This window comes from Muscardinus avellanarius (genome assembly GCF_963383645.1).
Source record: "Muscardinus avellanarius genome assembly, chromosome: 7".
NCBI lineage: Eukaryota > Metazoa > Chordata > Mammalia > Rodentia > Gliridae > Muscardinus > Muscardinus avellanarius.
In genome coordinates, this window is record NC_137793.1 from 81806714 (window position 1) to 81827485 (window position 20772).

The window sequence follows — 20772 nt, forward strand, 5'->3', positions numbered from 1 at the left end:
CTCTGAACACAAGGAGAAACACCCTTCTATAATGTAGAAAAGAAATGTTGGTGCCTAAGAGCACAACAATAAGATGTAATCAAATCACAGCTCCAGCTAAGGTGCTATGCAGTTTGGATCTCGGGGAGGCACCAAGATATAAAGAGGCCTAAGAGCACACTTGAAATTTTTGCTTGTGTATGGGGCTTCATGTGAAGGCTACTGAGAACCATGATTAACATTTGTAAAATGTGTGTGGTTTACAAATTTGGGGCACACATATTTTTTTATTTTATGCTCAAAAACACTGGGTAAGATAAACACTATTATTACCCCCATTATACAGATGAGAAAAGGAATAATTTCACCAATTTAGCCTTATTATATTGTTAGGAATAAATAAAATAATGCATGCAAGATTTCCAGCATTTAGTAAGTCCTTTCAATTTATTACTTTATTTTTCTTTTATTTTTGTGGCTTTGGGGATTGAACCCATGGTTGTTTATCCCCAGCTCTATTTCATTTTCTTATTTTGGAACAGGGTCTTGCTAAGTTGCTGAGGCTGGTCTCAAATCTGCAATCCTCCTGTTTTAGATTCCCAAATACAGGGATTACAGGTGTGTGCCATCATGCCCAGCTTCATTTATTACTTTATAATAAACTAAGATATTTCTCAATTAGAAAAAATATATGTTCAAAATTAAATTCTCTCTCCAACGGACTGGAACTTAATTCCTACATCCACATTCAATCAGTCGCCTGATTCTTACTGGATCATGATATGGGTACTTTCAGAGAATATGTCCCTCTTGAGTTCATTTTCATAAACTGATCAGGAATGAGAGCACTAATAACTTGTGGGTGAGTAGAACTAGATCTAAATAAATACTTCAGTCATTCACTACAAACCAGCAAATAAATTGTAGAGGACCAGAGAACAGTGGGATTTCCCAGTAGCCTATGAGGCTTGGGTCAGGGGAGATTATGAATTTGAACATGACACATGGAAGTCACTAGCTTTTAGAACTTAGGAAATAAGGAAAGATCCCTCACTTAGGAGGGAAAGGAATCCAAGGACAAGAGATGGCTTGGAATAGGTCATCACAAGAGAGGGGAGAGCAGAGAGCAGAGGACACGGGGGCTCACATGAAAGCAGAACCCCGCTCCCTGTGAACTGGCCAGGGAGTCCCAATGCCAGCTGGCCGCCAGACTCCTCCAAGCATTAGATGCTTTCACCTCAAATCTTCCAGGTCCAGAGTTGAATTTCTCATGCCCTTTTGCATTCTGGGCAGCCATTCTTGGTTTTAACACTTGTTTAGCTTGGGTCTCTGTGTAATCTTCTTCACTTTGTTGTTGTTGCTGAAGGTCTGTGGAATCCCACCGAGGGCCACGGGAGGTCACGGTCACAGTGGCTCCGAATTTTACCTCTGCTCTTTTTCCCCTCTCCCTGATGACCTCGCTTGCATTTTGCCCTACTTCCTTCAGAAGCCCCCAGAGTCAACCTGTGACCTTTCCCGTGGCACAGGACCCATCGGCTTCTCTCCCAGGAGTGTCCCGATCAGACCAGTTTGTCCTCTGTAGCCCCAAACTGTTCCCGACCTTTGCCAACCCTGTGCAGATGCCAGTGGATTTACTTTCTCCATCTCGTTCCAGCCATTCTTATGTGTTTTCTAATTTTCTTTCATTGTCTTCATATTTCTTACAAGGCCAGAGGGGAAAAAAGAGGACGACTGACAGGAGTTAAAGGGCGCTGCAACAAACTATATCTACTTTATAGTCGCCCCTGACACTAATAAGCTGCAAATGGCATTCACCTGCTGACAAATAAGGTAGAAGAGCTAGGGAAGTTGATTCACCTTCTAGTAGGAGTGATGTGTATTTTGCATAAGAACCCACAAGGCAGAGAGGACTTTGCCACCATAGGATGCCATATTCATGGGTGCAAACATCTTCCTTCGGGCACCTCTATTCTATATCCTTCTCACAGTTTGTCTGATATAAGAAGTTTAAAAGGGTATTGCCTAGGGAAAACTGCTGTATTTAGTGTAGACAGTAAGTGCTTTGCTGAGCCCCAAACAAAGAAGGACCTTTTGCAAAGTGGAAACGCTGCCTGCTCATTGGAACAGGTTTTCCCTAAAGAAACCTGAAAAGGATTTTGCCCCCCTCTGTGGTCAATGGGGTAAAAAAGGGCACTTCCTCAGCTCTGCAGCCTGTACCGTTACATAAATTGAAATGGACAGAATTACCATTGATACAAATTAAAAACAAATAAAAAGGGTACACAGAGCTGATTCTGAGAGTTCAAACTCCATTACCAGCTGATTTACTGAGCAGTGACCTGTGATTGTTGGGGGGAGAGGGGGAGGACTGAGGAGTCTTTGCGAATCCCATCAACCCCATTGCCGCCTGGCACACCAGTCAATAAGCTATTTAATTTAATGGGAAACGGTATTGACAAGCCAGAGAATGCAACTCACAAAAGATGCAGCTGCAAGGAGCAGATAAAGTCTTCAACCTGGCCTCATTCTCGGGGTGTCCTCCCCTCTGCATCTCTTCTGTCAGAATCAGGAAGGACCCGTAGGATTTGGGGGGTGTTAAGGTGCCAGGGGACAGGCTTAGAAGGATTAGCAACACTGAGATATGGAGTCAGGGAAGGATGGATTGGAGGAGATATTGGTAAGAAAATGGGAAACCGATCTCCTAAACTGAGGACATTGCTATAAATAGCCTCTGAGTGAAGATGGCCAGCAAGGGGGCGGCTAGTGATTCCAGAGGAAACCCATCAGCCGCATCCCAGGAGGAGAATGAGCCCATCAGTTTGTTTTACTCTTTTTTATGGAATCAGGACAGAACTACAGTGCTCCCCAGAATGAGATACACTAAAAATTGAAGTTGAGAGAACCAAGGTCACCCATCCCATTGGAGCTGCATGGGAAAGTCAAAGGAGACTTTTGGAAATGAAGTGGATATATAGAAAATTGGACACAAGAAGAGCCTAGTTCAGTGTTTCCAGTTCAATGTTTCTCTTATGTTCATATATTTGGAAGGGTAAATCCTTGAGAAGTAAAGTGAGGAATATAAGGTAAGAGGCAGACCTAACAGAACCAGATGATTACTCTATAAATTCAATGCAGTTCCTGTTGAAGGATGTAAGTGAATTTGGAGGATATGGGCCACTTCAAGCACATATCATAGGGATCAGAAATACATAGATTTGAATTTTCAGGAATAAACATGAAAAAGATAACCAGTCATGTTGTCTCCTAGGCTAATCATGATTTATTTAAGACATGTAAAGAGTGTTGGTGTGCTGGGTATTGTTCTAAGTATTTTATACATATCAGTTTCTTTACTCTTTAAAACAGCACTATAAGACAGGGACTATTTTTATCACAACTTTTATAGATGAAAAAATTGAGGTATGGAGAAGTTAGGTAACTTCCCCAGGGCTCATCCAGCTGGGATCTATAAGAATGCCTGCATCCTGGGAGGGGGGAGGGGAGAGAGAGAGAGAGAGAGGAGGAAAGAAAGAAAAAGAAGGAGGAGGAGGAGGAGGAGGAGGAGGAAGAGAGGCTTTATATTTTACTACTATATAATTTTTCCCCTTTGAACAAACATTTTTATTTGTGCTGAAACCCTGTATTAGTTTGCTAGAGCTGCCATAACAAAATACCACAGACTAATGGCTTAAATAACAGAAATTGATTTTCCTACAGTCCTTGAGGCTGGAGCTTCAAGATCAAGGCATCAGAAGGCTGGTTTCCTCTGAATCCTCTCTCCTTGGCTGTTGGATGGACACCTGTTCTCTGTGTCTTCAGACAGTTCTTCCTTTTTGCCCGGGTATCCCTGATGTCTCTTTTTGTATCCAAATTTTCTCTTTCTTATAAAGTCACCAGTCATATTGGATTAGGATCAGTTGTAATAAACTCATTTAGAATTCAACAGGTCTTTAAAAGCTCTGTCTCCAATTTCAGTCACATTCTTAGATCCTGAGGCCTTAGACTTCCAAACATGTGCTTGAGAGAAATACAGCACAGCCCACAACAGCCCTCGCATTATGTAGCTGGCCTTGCATTGAAGTGAAAAAAGATTATGCTTCTAGGGCTTATTTTCATGAGCAAGAAGATAGGTCATTACAAAATAAATATGTAATATGTCAGGTGGCAGTGGGTGCTATGAAAAACAATAAAGCAAAGTAGAAGGGATGGAGACAGTGACAGGGGACACATTTGCTATGTTATGTAAGATGACCAGAGGAAAAGTCTCTGATAAGTGACATTTAAAAACAGGCCTGAAAGAAGTCAGGAAATGAGCCAGATGTATATCTAGATGGGAAAAAAAAGGATAAAGTTATTAGAATAGTGCCTGGCACATAGTAAGTCATAGAAATGTTTGTTAGCAGCAGTAGCAGCCGCTGCAGCAACAGCAGAGTTTTTACTTTCCCTAAGTAGGTTCTACCGCTGTTTAAGAGGAACCCAACATGCACTTCTGTCTCTAACAATCTGAACAGGTTTAACCAAGTTCAATCTTGGTCCTGCCAACACCTGAAGCCTGGAATGAATTCTGCTGCGTTGGACTTGGTGTCCAATGTTCCCCAGAGTAACTGAGCCCTAGGGGCCAGCTTTGGCAAAGCTGTGGTGTCCCTGAATCTCTTAGTGGATCAATTAAACAACAAGAGCTTCAGGTCTATCTTTGAAATTTCATGTTTAAGCATGATTGGAATTTCCCCCTTAACCCTGAGTTTGTTGCTTAATATTTAGCTCTGGTCAGTTTCTTCTAACACCCCTGAAGTGTTATCTCTAAACCAATGGCTCTCAAATGGGCTAAATTTTCTCCCATTCCTTATCTTGCTGGCTCCAAGGAACATTTGTCTTTGTCTGCAGACATTTTGTGGTTGTTACACCTCAGGGGAATCTAGAGGTACCAGTGGGTAAAGGCAAAGGATGCTGATAAATACCCCTTAATGCAGAAGAAAGCACCCCCAACAAAGAATTATCCAGCTCTGAATATCAATAGTACTGAGGTTGAGAAAACCTGCTCTAGAGGGTAAATAATATAGATGAAAATAATGTACCCAATGCCAAACACAAGGCAGAGAAACGGGAAAGGACATGTGTCATAGTGAAGTGTTTCCCTAGAGTGGGATGGGTTTGCCTTCCCATCATCCAGCCCCTTCTCCATGACCTCAGCACTTCCTGGACTTTTGGAAAGTGCAAAAGACCTTGAGTTTTGCTCACTGTCTGCAATCCTACTGCCCTGTGGACATACTTTACTGAACAAAGTGTGGTGGCCTCAGAACTTGAATTCACACATTCCTCAGGAGACTGAATCTTGAAATACTTGCAACTCCTCCACAAAGACAATTTGACAGCTAGGTGACTGTCCACCCGTTCTCAGGCTCAGCCCCAAGTCTCCATCCTTCTGAAGATGGCTTACAGCCCAGTCCACTCCAGGGGTGCACATCACAAACCAAGCCAGCCATGTCTTCCAGCACCATGGTCAGATCAGTGCCCCGCCCCCACAAAGAGCATGTGAACTGACTTCATACAGTAATTCTGATTCTGTGGCATAAAATCTGTCCTCACAGCCATTTCTATCACTCCTGCTCTCTCAAATAATGGAGAATGTTCCCTCTAGCACCTTCAGTAGTAGAGCACTCACTGACAATCTTAAGTTGGCCTTCCTGCTTACACACGAAGCACCTGATGCCTACTCCACCTTTGAGCAATGGCCCTCTAAGAGCTGAGGCAAACATGGAGAGGTTTGGCATCTTCCAACTCATATGTCAGGGAATAATACTATAGGAACTAGCTAGCCCTAACAGTTTCTGAGAGCTTTTGTGACCACCCCCAAAGCATCATTCCCTTCAGACAAATTTCTATGACAACAGATAGCATCTGGAAGATGATAATTATGTTCTGAATGTCACTAAAATCTCAGAAGCCAAAAAAGTGGTGTCTCTTAAATATGTGGGATGGAGGTGGCATTGGGGCAGGGGAAATGTGAGGTAAGTATCAAGTCAGGGTATGCATAAAACATGGAGAATTTCTCCCAAAGGGAAGAAGTAATCAAGTAGAACAAGCCTATCAACCACTAAATATAAAACAAAAAGTGGGGTGAGAGGAGAAGTTGGGCAGTACGTGGAGGAATGTTGGAGTCTGGGGTTGTTCTCTACCCTTTATTTCATCCTTTTTCTCACCCTTCACTGGAAATGGATTACTGTTTCTCAAAAGAGACTAAAGAATAGGCTTGGCTTTAATTCTGATAGCAATCAAAAAAGGAGGGAAAACATGACTACAATCTTGAAAAACTTAGTGCCAGAGAACAAATCACAGGTCTTAGAATTAAGAGGCAAAAATTCAAGATCCATCATTGTGGCTTCTATCCACCTGATCCTGGCCAACCATAAACCATGGTCTCTCCACATAAAAACATAATAACTGCTCTGCCTCTACCAGAGTCTGTTTTGAGAATCAAATGAGATAATAACTGTGAATATGTTCTGTAAATGATAAAACATTAAACTAGCATTTCCCATAATGTTCTCTGTAGAACATTAATTCCATGGATGTTAGTAAGATTTCCAAGTTAAAAAAATAAAACAATAAAGTTAAAAGGTTGTTGTTGTTGTTGTTGTTGTTTTTAATTATGGGATTTGTGAATGTCTTTCCATTACTAAATTGACTGTGGAATCTTTATTGCAGAGTATCTTGCATGACTTGAGTTTTCAGAGAACACTTTGACAAATACTTCCCTTGAGAAAAATAAGTAATTATTCATGCTCTTCTTGGTTGCGCATGGATAACAGTAATGTGTAAAGAGAAGAAGGGCAAAAAATGGGGCCTTAAAATAGATCCACTAAATAGTCTGAGAAGTCTGAGAACCCCTTTTAGTGCAGACCACATGTTGTGGTTGAATTGTGCCCCCAAAAGATATACTGAAACCCTGACTCCCAATACTTCAAAATGTGAGCATACTTGGAAATACAAGCCTTTACAGAGGCAATCAAATTTAAATGAGCTCATAAGGGTGGACCTTAATCCAATAAGGGTTATATAATTATAGATAGGGAAAATTTGGACACTATGCTAGGACATTGTCATGTGAAGATGAAGGCTGAGATCAGAGTGAGGCATCTCTAAGCCAAGAAATGCCAAGGATGACCAGCCAACCACAAGATGCTAAGGGTGGACCATTGAAATGACTCTCCTACCTGAGAAGAAACCACGCCCACCAACACCTTGAGCTTGAACTTCTAACCTCCAGAACTGAGACAACAGATTTCTGCATCTAAGCTACCACAGCTGTGGCACAATTTTGCAGAAACCCTAGGATGCTAAGGTACCACAACTGCTGTGAAGAATTTTGAAGCACTGAGTAAGAACTAGGTTCTATATAATAAGGTCCTAACACATCTTTCTGGTACTCTTATTTTTTCTCTTGGGTTGAAAGCAAATCATATTTTAAAAAAGAAGGCAATTCTGAAAATGGCCTGCTTTTATTGTAGAAACATTTGTCCCCATCCAGAGGAGGGTAAAGAGAATAGCATATACATTTGCAGTGATTGAGGCATTTAGTTCTCTTCAACATATACACCATGGATGAGATGTGGGTCAGGCATGTCATCAGCAAGGATACTCTGCTGGGTGTGGACTTAAAATGTGCTCATGGTGTCCAGCACCCAGCTCAAAAGGGTTGTTAGAGAGGAAAGTGTACAACACAGTGCATGTTGAGTAGGTCAGAATTCCTTCTCATAGGGTTGCACATAAAACTTCAACTGGTTTTAAGTAATTAATCTTTCTGGAATTACAAGGATTAGTCCAAGTTATTTAACAAAGCATTTTTAAGAAACTGCTTTTATTCTAAGGTAACCAATCCTTACAAATATTAAACAAAATATTAATATTTTTCTCTATGACTTCTGACAGGGTCAAATATTTGTCCTCTAATGGGACATATTTCAGTGCCAACAGTATAAATTCAGAATCCTTACATTTTATTTCCTGGCTCTTCATTTCAGAGCATATCATTAGCACTCTGCTATTTCTTTCCAAATTCTAATATATTATGTTGAGCAAACTCACTTTTTTTCATAAACTCTGACAAATGGAGAAATAATGTGGACAGAAGAATGCTTCTGTTTTGCTCAGACTTCCAGGAAGCTCCAAGCTAAATTAAATGTTCTGTCTCGATAATTAGTAGAATTTTTGCTTCCTCTCCTTTTGGTGAGTATATGATTTTGGCTTTCTATGTATGTTTTTAGAGCTTTATTTTATCATTAGCTCTCTAAAATATATCTTAGATATTTTTACTAAACTTCAAATTCCAAATAGCCAGCAGTTTACTATGTGTCTCTAAGTGGATATTTCTAAGACTTAATCTTCAAGACAACCTTCAGAATAATGCTCTGTTCTACCTTTACAACACAAATCACCTTCATATCACCTCCATTCACTGTTTCCCAAGTCAACTTCTGAAAGAACTTTAGGTACTTTCTCCTTTTTTTCTTCACCCTCCACACTCAATCCATTACCATCCTGTTGACCTTGACTATTTCTCAAATCAGCTTCTCACTGTTTGTGTACTATATCTACTTCAGTTCAAATTTCACTGAATTTTACTGCAATTCATCTGATGTTTCCTTTTTGGTAATCTATTATTTTCAAGAAACGCACACACACACACACACACACACACACACGCGCGCGCGCACACACACACACGCACACGCACAAACATACATGCATACACACACACACACACGCACATGCATACACACATACACTGGCCTTAGTCTGTTCCTGCTGCTATCACAAAATACTTTCAATTAGTAAATTATCCGAATTTTTTTCTCACAGTTTTGGAAAGCTGGCAAGTCCAAGATCAAAGTGTCAATAGGTAACTGAGTGGGAAACTTACCAAGTGCTATTATGTCTTTATCACTCCAAACATCATTAAAATGTGAGATTATGCTGGGCGTGGTGGTGCATGCTTGTAATCCCCGTGCTTGGGAGGTGGGGACAGGAGGATTGCGCTGGTTTGAAGCCAGCCTGGCTGGCTTAAGAGACACTGTTTCCAAATAAAAGTATAAAAAATAGGTATGGGAGTGTAGCCCGGAGGTAGAAGGGTTTCCAGGAACCTCAGTATCACCAAAAAAAAAAAAAAAAAGTGAGATTATGCTGGGTGTGGTGGCACACACTTGCAATCCCAGCGTTTGGGAGGATGAGACAGGAGGATCGCGCTTCGCAGACAGCCTCGGCTTCTTAGTGAGGCCCTCTGCAACTTAGTGAGACCCTGTTTCAAAGTACAAAATAAAAAAAAAATTGGGGGGGTAACATAGCTCAGAGGTAGAATGCCCCTGACTTCTTTCCCCTGTACCTCAAAAAAATTTTTTGAGATTACAGTGCACCAATAAAAGCATATTTAAGAAAACAAAACAAACCCACCCCCAAATACAAGGGAAGCAGTAGCTTCTGTGTCTAATACAAACTGGCCTCTGCTTATAAGTAGGAGCCTTGTGACTATGCCCTTACATAATAAAAGGGGTGAAAGAGTATAAAGGTACAAAAGTGTTCCTTCAATTTTTTATTTTTTTTTTTGGTGGTACTGAGGTTCCTGGAAACCCTTCTACGTCCAGGCTACACTCCCAGACCTATTTTATATTTTTATTTGGAAGCAGGGTCTTTTAAGCCAGTGAGACTGGCTTTGAACCTGCTTGATCCTCCTGTCTTTGCCTCCCAAGCGCAGGGATTACAAGTGTGTGCCACCATGCCCAGCTTTCCTTCAAATCTTTTTAAGAAATCACTTATCCCACATAGGAGGTGGAGCCCTCATGACCCAATTACCTCCTGGAGGATCTATCTCTTAATACCTTCAAATTGGGTGCTAGGTTCCAATACATAAAAATGTATAGAAACACATATATTAAAACCATGGCATCGATGCTATTACTCACTAGTGCTTTGCAAGTTTGTTCTGGTAGCACAGATAGATTTAGGTTTCCTTAGACTGGTGCACATGCTCATCTTCTTAGCTTTAGGCCCCTTTGTGTGGTACAGCAGCTCATCTCCTCAGATTCAGGCCAAGCAGAATAAACACAAGGCTCAAGTCCTCGGTCTCAGGACTCTCACATGCTCACTTCGTAGCACCAGACCTCTTAGCACAGTGCAAATGCCCACCTCCATGGGTTCATTTTTTGTTGTTTTACTTTAGATTGTAATATATGTTCCAAACATTTGGATTGACCTCAATTTCACAATGGAAATGGATCTTAAATACATACAGTCTTCGAGCCTCTTTTCTGGGTCAGTGGCACTACCATTAAATATTGCAACAACTCTGACTCAACCAGAAATAACCATTGTCTCCCCCAAAATAAAGTGTCAGAGAAAAAATAAACTACAGGCCTTTGAACCTGCTGTTTTCTTTTCCTCAAATGGCATTTCAAAGCCAATTCACCTGGATAATACCTCATCATTCTTTGAGACCAAGCTCAGACATCACTACTTCCTCTAAACTAGTTTTTTATTTTTCTTGCTTTTCTTTAAGACTTATGTCTCTTTCTTACCTGTGTGCATCCAATGGATCTTACACCTAGTTCTACTATATTTTATCACACTGTGTTGTAATTGTACTTTCCTTTGTCTATAGCTACCACTACCACTATCACTGAATCTTAAGTTCCTTGAAAGCAAGAACTGGCTTGTACCAATTCTATTGCAGAAAACTGAACAGTGACTATAACACAGGTGAATTCATTAGAAAGTTTCTTTAGGAAATAAACACATAAAGGCCTTCCTAGAAATATATGAATAAGAATAGGTGAATAAAAAAATCATACCCCTGCACTCAGGAGGCTGAGAAAGGAGGATCACAGGTTTGAAGTCAGTCTCAGCAGTTAAGGCTCTAAGCAACTTGGTGAATCTATGTTTCAAAATAAAAAAAAAGGGGGTTGGGGATATATCTTGAAGGTAGGATGTTCATGAGTTCAATCCCCAATACATAGTGATGATGATGATGATGATGATGATGATGATGATAATAATAAAAAATAGCTTTTAAAAATAAGGCTATATCAAAACAGCATGGTACTGGCACAATAACAGATATACTGACCAGTGGATTAGAATATAAGATACAAAAACAAACCAACACATCTTTAGTCAATTAATCTTTGACAAAGGGGCCAAACACATACGCTGGAGAAAAGACAGCCTTTTCAACAAGTGGTGCTGGGAGAACTGGCTAACCATTTGTGAAAAGATGAATCTAAACCCCTATATGTCACCAAACACAGGAATCAACTCAAGATGGATCAAAGACTTAGAAATTAGACCTGAGACGGTGAAGTTAGTAGAGGAGAACATAGGTTCAACACTACAACATATTGGCACAGGCAGTAACTTTCTCAACAAAACCTCCAAAGCTCAGGAAATTAAACCAAGAATAAACAAGTGGGATAGAATCAAACTAAAAAGTTTCTTCTCATCAAAGGAAAATAGCAATAACATAAAGAGGAAGCCTACAGAATGGGAAAGGATCTTTACCAGCCACCATTCTGATAGGGGGCTAATATCCAGAATATACAAAGAGCTCAAAAGACTCTATACTAGCAAAACAAACAACCCACTCAAGAAATGGGCAAATGCACTAAATAGACACTTCACAAAAGAAGAGATACAAAGGGCCAATAGATACATGAAAAGATGTTCTACATCACTGGCCATCAGGGAGATGCAAATCAAAACTACCCTGAGATTCCATCTAACCCCAGTCAGAGTGGCAAGCATAAAGAAATCAAATAACAACAAATGCTGGGGAGGATGTGGGGAAAGAGGAACTCTTTTACACTGTTGGTGGGAATGCAAACTAGTTCAGCCACTATGGAGATCTGTGTGGAGATTCCTAAGAAAGGTGGGAATAGATCCACCATATGATCCAGCTATACCACTCCTGGGTATCTTTCCAAAGGGGTTGAATTCAGAGAAATACAGCAACATATGCATACCTATGTTCGTAGCAGCACAATTTGTAATGGCCAAAATATGGAACCAACCCAGATCTCCATCAACAGATGAATGGATAGCAAAACTTTGGGAAATACACACAATGGAATTCTATTCAGCCATAAAGAAGAACAAAATTATATCATTTGCAAGAAGATGGAAAGCCCTGGAGAACATTATGTTAAGTGAGATCAGCCAAGCACAGAAGGAGAACATACATATGTTTCCTCTAATATGCCCAAACTAGGAACCACAGAGGATACCAGTGGAACTCAAGATAATGGAGGGGAAATATCAGCAAAGTTTGAATGGAAAGATAGGAGAGGAGGAAGGCTGATCTTGATTAATGCGGGTCTACATCTGAATATGTGTAAAATTATGAATATGACATGGTTAACCTGGACAACCATTGGTGGGAGGGGGAAGGGAAAACGGGGGCGGGGGGGAGAGGGCACCAAATATAGTCTAAATGTATATTATTTATGTTCAATAAAAAATTGTTAAAAGGAAAAAAATAAGGCTATATCAGGTACAACAGATCACAATTCCAATTAACCTATTGTAGTTTGTTTCTATAAATATGTGTGCAATCAATATTATAATTTTCTCTATGTAAGTCACACATAATTAACTAAACTTTGCTTTATGACTTTTTATATAATAACACCTTATGATGTACTCAGTCTGGGGCTACTAAGACATAGTCTCTGCCTCTAAGAAGTTTATATTAAGATACAAGGTAAGACTATTTTATAGTTCATGAAACTGAGGCACTGAGAGAATGAGTCACTTGGAGAATAACTGATAAGATCAGTATTCAAATCATGGCCCGCTAGCTCCAGATTCATACTACTTTCCATTTCTACTAACTAAGATATAGTAAAGGAAATCTAAAAATATCGATTTAAGCTCAAAATATTATTATATGAAAGCTGTAGGTCAGAGAAGTAAATAGAAACAATATGGAAAAGCTAGGATTTGGTTGGCCTGAAAGAGTTGGCCATAATAAATAAAAACACAAAAGAAAGGCATCCCAGCAGGGAAGACTTCACGAGCCAAGACTGAGGCTACGCCGAGTCATAGAAAACATTTAAAAAGTAAGAGAAAGGACATTATTAATTATTCAGAGACAACAATTGTTAAAGTTGCTTCAATCTACTTTGCCCAAGGCTTTTTTTACCTTCTAAATGCAGTTTTTATTTAAAATCCTTCAATATTGTAATCATGTTATATGTGTCATATTGAGTCCTGCTTTTAAAAAAAATTGGTATACTAACAAGCATTCCTGCTATTATAAACTATTTGTCGACATTATGCTTGATGGCCCATGAGCATTAAATATATGTATAATAGTTTAATTAAATATTTCCCTCTTGTTGAACACCTAAAGTAGTATATAATTTTTGGACTAGGAATAATGCCAGAAAGAATAACTTTCTCCTTAGGATAAAACTACAAAAACAGAATTTGTAGTTCTAATGTTATTAATTTATTTTTACTTTTTTTCCTCCCAGATAAGTAAACTAATACTTCCTGGAAATAGATGTCAGTGGTAAGTAAGTTAAAATTCTTGTCCTCAGGAGTTTAGTTTTTGGAGGAAAAATAAATTAACAAGCATAGACAAATAAACATGATACAGTAGAGAAAATAATTTAATTGAAAGGAGTATAAAGACAAGACAATCTATGGTAGCACAGCTAAGAAAATAACTGCCTCTGCTAAAAAAGCAAGGGAATATACCATGGAGGAGGTAAATTATGAAATATGTTTCTGTTGGTTTAATTTTCCTCTGACACTTTATTTTGGGGAGACAGCAATTTTTTTTTATCAAGTCAGCTGTGAGAAGTTTAAAAGTAGTGCTACCAACCCAGAAGAAGATGGCTAGATATTTTATACTTAAAGGTGCACTTTTCTGCACTATTGGTTCATTTGACAGTAATTCATACAGTCAAATTAATAAATATAAAACAGTGAGCTAGGTGACTTCTATCTGAAGAAGCATGGCACTTTTCTGGTATTGCTCAACTTTGTACCACTTGGATATAGGAAGGACGCCATTTCTATTTTTGAAGAATCCAGCAGGAGCATTTTATTAGTCCATTTTCCATTACTGAAACAAAATACATAAGGCTGCGTGCTTTATGAGGAAAAGATATTTGTTTAGTTTATAGTGCTGGAGGTCCAAGTCAAGGCATTTGCTCTGGTAAGAACCTCGTGGCCAATGGTATCATGGTGGAGGTTGTTGCAACAAAGAAAAATCACATGACAAGTTTAGAAGCCAGAGAAAGGGGAAGGACAAAACTTGCTCTCATTATAGCAATACTCTCAGAAGAACTAACTTGAAAGAAAATAAATTTTATTTTATTTTTAAATAACCACAGTTACATAAGAATGGGTTATGTATTTCTGTGTGGAATTCCTCAGACCTTGTAGTCTCCTTGAAAAAAGCCGCCTTTATTTTCTGTTCCACAATGACATCCACAGAGCCCTTGCTTTTTATCATAGTAACTACAAAACACTGTGACACAAAGACATGGTAGTGAATTCTGGTGGGAGTATAAAATGGTGCAGCTGCTGTAGAAGACAGCATAGTAGCTTCTCAAAATAAGTAAACATAAGATTATCATATGATCCATAAATTTCACTTCTCGATATACATCTAAAAGAACTGAAAACAGGAACTCAAACCGCTATTTGTACATCCACGTTAATGGCAGCATTACTCAGAATAGCCTAAATGTGGAAACAAAAGGCATATCTATTGACAGTTGAATGGATAAGCTAAATGTGTTAAAAAATACAATGGTATATTATTCAGCCATTGAAAGGAAGAAAGCTCTGGAACATGCTACCCAAAAAATAAACCTTAAAAACAGTATGTTAAGTAAAATGTCATATACCTAACCCATCAATTGAAATTAAGGACAAATAGTGTATGATTCCACTGATATAAGGTTCCCAGAAATAGTCTAATTAATGGACACAGAAAGAATAATGTTTGCTAGGAGTTGAGGTGGGGAGAATTAGGAGTTATCATTTAATGTGAATAAAGTTTCAGTTTGAGATTGTAAAAAGTTTTTTGCTGATGAATAGAGGGGAGAGTTGTAAAAAATTTTGAATATACTGAATGCCATCATCCTGTGAAACTGGTTAAAATGGTAAATTTTATTACTACAATAAAATAAAAGATAGGATGACATTGAATAGAGTATCCAAAATCTACTACCGAAGCATGAGCTGCCTTCAGCTCACCATTTCCAGGGGGTCTGACAGATGTTGAGCAACTTTATATTTCCTTTTTAAAACTTAAAATATCAAGTGGCACCCTTGTGCATTTACCATGGTGTTGTGGGGTACCTTGGCACACAGTTTGGGAAGGACAGCTTGAAGCCATGCTCTCATCTTGAAGCTCCGTCTTCCCCCTTCCAAACTGGTACAGATAAAAAGAAATGGAAGTAGACTACATAATTTAGTTCTGATGCCAAATAGCTCTGTGACCTCGGAAGACAACCTGGCTCCTTTTTTCCACAAAGATATCCTCAGATCCTTCTTTCCACAAAGAAAATAGACTCAAGAGCTAGGTGCAGGCTGGGTTTGGTGGCACGCCACCTGTAATTTGGGTACTTGGGAGACTAAGACAGGAGTATTGTAGGTTTGAGACCAGCATCTAAAAAGGGCTCAGATGTTTCTCAAGTATAGAATACCCCTGGGCTCAATCCCCATTACCATACACATTAAAAAAGAGCTGTGTGCATATATGTTTTGATGACATTGAACCTCACTATGATGTATTATTATAATACACTAATAAAATACTTAAAAATAATATACTCCACCTTCTTTACAAAACAAAATAAAAGCTACTAGTATGTTCTCTGTATAACACTTAAAGAACTCCAAAGAAATAAAGGTTTTTCACTGCTTTGGGGTTATGGCACGTGAGATCCTGCATCCCTCCCCTGCCTCCACCCATGGCCCTCAGCATCGTCACTGTCTCCTCCATCCTAAACTCTGTGTCCCTGGCTCATCTCCATCTTCCCCTTCAAAACCTTTTCCCTATACTGTGCCTTCTACCTGAAAACTTCCTACAACCTTACTCTTATCAACCTCCAGTTCAAATGTCAGTGCACCCAGTTGTGATGTACAGACTAGCTGGCTGGGCTTGTCTCTATGATCCTTGTTTCACATCTTTCTCTTGAGGCTCTAAGTGTTTTGAGGGCAGACACATCCTTTCCACCACTGCATCTCCATGCTTAACACAGTTTCAGAACATAGTAGCTGCTCAGTAAACATTTCCCTCTCTCATGGGAAACGTCAGTAGTGGTGCAGCCAATACCAGCATAGAGGAAAGGGCCACTCTTACTGCATTGCTGTGAGGTAATGTTATCCCTCATCCATCGCCATACTTTTCCTTTTCTCCTTCTTTCTTATTTTTTTATATTCACATTTTAATTCTTGTGCTAAAAGCTGACTGAAAAATTACATGCAAATAACCTGTTTTATTTTACTCAAGCAAATAACCTGTTTTATTTTACTCAAGAAAATTATTTTATAATGAACATTTATAGCATGTATTAAAAGTCCAGCAGTCTTAAGAAATTTCACCATTATCATCTCCTCCTTTCCTGTGGTATTTAGCACCTCTCATATCAGGAATGGATAAGAAACTGCTGTTTTGAAAGTGGTGATCCTGAGGTCAGGGGAGGAGTTTTCTATTTCAGGGAGAAAAGGATGGAAATTTGTATATTTTTAAAATATCCTTGGATAAGCCCAAATCCAGTGCATGCCCCCCTCCCTCCCTCCCTCTCTCCCTCCCTCCCTAAAGCAGGAGAAAGTTGTCTCCTCCTCTCTGTGTTAATCTCCAAGTAAGAAGACCTTCCACAGCAATTATGTATGAGCGCCTTAGATTCCACTGATGGTCAGGACTGCCTGGGCAAAGTGCACCCCTTTTCCTGAGAGTTTCTTCATGTAAGGACTGGAAAATCACTTTAGTCACAAGCTCCCTACTTCTTAACAAGAGCCCGGCCACCAATATATTAAAATCTACATTTTTCTCATTGGAAATTTGACTCAGAGTGGCTAAGTGATGTTCTTAAGACTATAAGCTAACTTTGTCCTCATTGCAGCAAAATATCCCTATCCCTTCCAGGTCTTTTCCTTTCTTGCCTCCACCTGTGCTTCTGGAAAAAGAAAACATTTCAAGTATTTCTCCTTAGGAGCCCAACTTATTTTTCTTGGGCTCAGGATCTTATGTGGAGCTATGATTTCATTTGCCACTTAACTGAGATTAGCTGGAAGCAATCTGCTTAAAGTTTAAGCATCAACTTATCACTTTGTTAACTGTGCATTCATTTTCGAGGGGATGGTTAACTTTAATGGGAATGGGGGAATTGAATCATGGGGCAACAGGTTGCATGACATGTGGGAACCAGAAGGAAAGGGAGAGGCCTTCTCGTCAGATGTTGTTTGGAGAGGGATCTGGTGTCAGAAGCTGGATTAATTTTTCTGCCTGCAATTTCCCACAAGGACTAGACAGAAAGACTCCCACTCTGTCACTCTGTGATTGACATCAAGTGTTGACTCTGCTCACAAGGCAGGAGCGAGACAAAAGGTGAGATAAGGGAGGAGAGGTTCTCAGGATTTTTACAGCCACAAGAGACACATAAGCCTGGTGTACTTGGGAGGTTGAGACAGGAGGATAGCAGGTTTAAAGCCAACCTCAGCAACTTAGTGAGACTATCTCAAAATAAAAAATAAAAATAGGGCTGGGGGTGTAGCTTGGAGATAGAATGCCTCTGGGCTCAACCCCGGTATTCCTCACACCCCTGAAAAGAAACACAGATAATGAACAGACTACCTGAATTTGCCCAGAGGAAATGACTATTACCATCATTCATTCTTCTTAATTCACCTCATAGAAACAAAATCCATAGCCCAGAGAGGGACAGCAGCGGGTCTCAGAGTCCACGGCACACAGAGCTGTCCAAGAACAGGACAGAATTCTTTTTCCATCTATGAACTTCCAAAAGCCTCCGAACACCCCAGGGCCAATAAAGTCCAGCTGACTTTGTTTCTTTCAGCAAAAGTCAGCTTTTCTGGACCTCTAATAAAAATCATGCTTTGATTCCATGCATGTGTTTTCATGTTCTCTCCAAGAAAAGGTGAAACTTTCCTTTGAGAAGACAAATAGGCTCAAAACTCCATGAGTTCCCCAGATTGCTCCTCCCGGTCATCTTTAAGCACTTTAGCACACAATCTCCTTTTCTTCAGACATCCTCAATAGGTAGGGAAGACCTAGGAGTTTTAATTTAGTTGATGTGTGGAGAAAAGGTGAAGAGAAGTTATGAGAAATATTATAAACACACAGAAGTCAGCCAGTCTGAGAATCAGATCTTTACCCCAGTGTCTGAATTAAGAAGGTTTCCTTGCTTGGCATTTTGGAGTGCCATTGTCTGACTCCACCTTAACCAGCCATCTTCTTTTTTTTCTTTTTCTTTTTCTTTTTTTTATTTTTATGTGGAACATATTAAAAATGGCATACATTCAGACTGTGCTTGGTGCCTTCTCTCCCCCACCACTTCCCCTTCTCCCCTCCCAACAATGAAGGTCCAGGTTAACCATGCTATATTCATACTTTTACACATATTCAGATGAAGCTCCTCCATTAATCAACCTCAGCCTTCTTCCTCTCCTCTCCTTCCATTCTAGCTTTGCTGAGGTTTCCCCTCCATTATCTGGAGTCTCTCTGGTATTCCTAATAGTCCCTAGTTTGGGCATATTAGAGAAAACATATGTCCCTTCTCTTTCTGTGCCTGGCTGATCTCATTTGATCTTCAGGTCTTTCCATCTTCTTGAAATGACGTGATTTTCTTCTTCTTTATAGCCAAGTAGAATTCCATTGTGTGTATTTCCCATAAATTTGTAATCCATGCATCTGTTAATGGAGACCTAGGTTTGTTCCATATTTCAGCTATTACAAATTGTGCTGCTATGAACTTCTTTTGCAAGGTGTTCAATCCAAGTTAGTTAAGCTTTTTTTCATCTGTTTATCTTTTTTAATTTTTTATTGGTACATTGTATTTATACATCATGATGAAGCAAAAAACTTGTATAGACATAAATGCACACATCACCCAGCCAGCTCCCTCCCAGTACCCACCCCACTCCCTCCTCATCCCTCTCTCTCATGCTTGGCTTAGTGGTTGACTAGGATATGAATTAGTACATCATGTGCTTTAAAGAGTTTCCTTCTCCCTTCCTCACACTCCCATCCCCACAGTTAGGTTGCCTTATTTGCTTCTCTATAGGATCTCCTTTTTCATCTGGAGTTCCTCCTATGACCCCTTTTACCTTAGCTTTCACATATTGGGGAATGCATCCGATTCCTTACTTTTTTTTTGACTGATCTCGCTTAGCATAATGTCCTCAAGATCCATCCATTTCCCTGTAAATGCTACAATTGTGGGGGTTTTTTTTTTTTGTTGTTTTTTTTTTTTAATGGTGAGGCCAGGCCCAGAGCCTGCGATGGGGTGAGGCTGGATCTGGAGCTAGAGAGGCCAGGCCCGGAGCCTATTGTGTGGCAGGCCTGGAACTGGGGCCTGCTCCACAGCAAAGAGCCAGTGGGTTTCTTCAACTGTGTGGCCAGGAAGCACTAGAAGCTGCCACTGCCTCATCTAATCTCTTAGCAGATTTCCAGATCCAAGTGACTGCTATTAAAAAAAAAAAATGATTGTGAGTGGATCATCCTGTCAAAGTTACTCACCTTCTGGCTTTCAGGTTTTCAGTAAGTGGGAATAAGTGCGGAGAAATAGAAGCTCTAATACATTGTTGGTGAGATTGCAAGTTGGTGCAACCACTTTAGAGAACAGTATAGAAGATCCTCAGAAGAAAGAAAACGAATTTACCATATAATCCAGCAATACCACCTTTGGGTATCTAGCAAAAAAAAAAAAAAAAAAAAATGAAAACCAAAATACCAAACTAATGCATGAACAACCATGTTCTTAGCTGCACAGTTCATCATTGCCAAACTGTGGAACCAGCCAAGATGTCCTTCAACGAATGAGTGGATTTTAAAACTATGGGATAGAGCCGGGCGTGGTGGCACACGCTTGTAATCCCAGCATTCGGGAGGCTGAGACCTGGAGGATCGCAGTTCGCGGACAGCCTCAGCTACTTAGTGAGGCCCTCTGCAACTCAGTGAGACCCGGTTTCAAAATAAAGAATAAAAAATAGGGAAGGGGGTGTAGCTCGGAGGTCAAATGCCCCTGGGTTCCATCCCCAGACCCGAAAAAAAAAATACTATGGGATATGTACACAATGGAATTTTGCCCAGCCATAAGGGAGAACAAAATTATGGTATTTATAGTGAAATGTCACAAAAAAATAAGAAATCAGATGCTTTTCTTAATGTGCAAAATATTAGGGAGAAATGGGTAGCAGGAGGAACTCTAAATAAAGAAGGGACCCTCTAGAGGATAATGAAAGTGACATATCTGAGGGGATAAGAGGGAGGATATGGGAAACTTGCTACAGCATCTCATGCAGATCTTGAGAAAGCTCAATCAGGGGATCCGCAATGGCGTAGATCCCCCATGAAGTATGTCTAGCATCCTTTCTTCAAAAAATTATTTTAGGATTATTTGTATTAATATGTATAATTGGAATTTTATGTATAAGCATTATAACTAAAACTGATGGGCAGTGCCTTGTGAGAGACTCAGGCAGCAAAGATTTTTTCCCAAGGATAAAGTTTAGACCAAACAATAAGTTCAAACTGACCTTAGT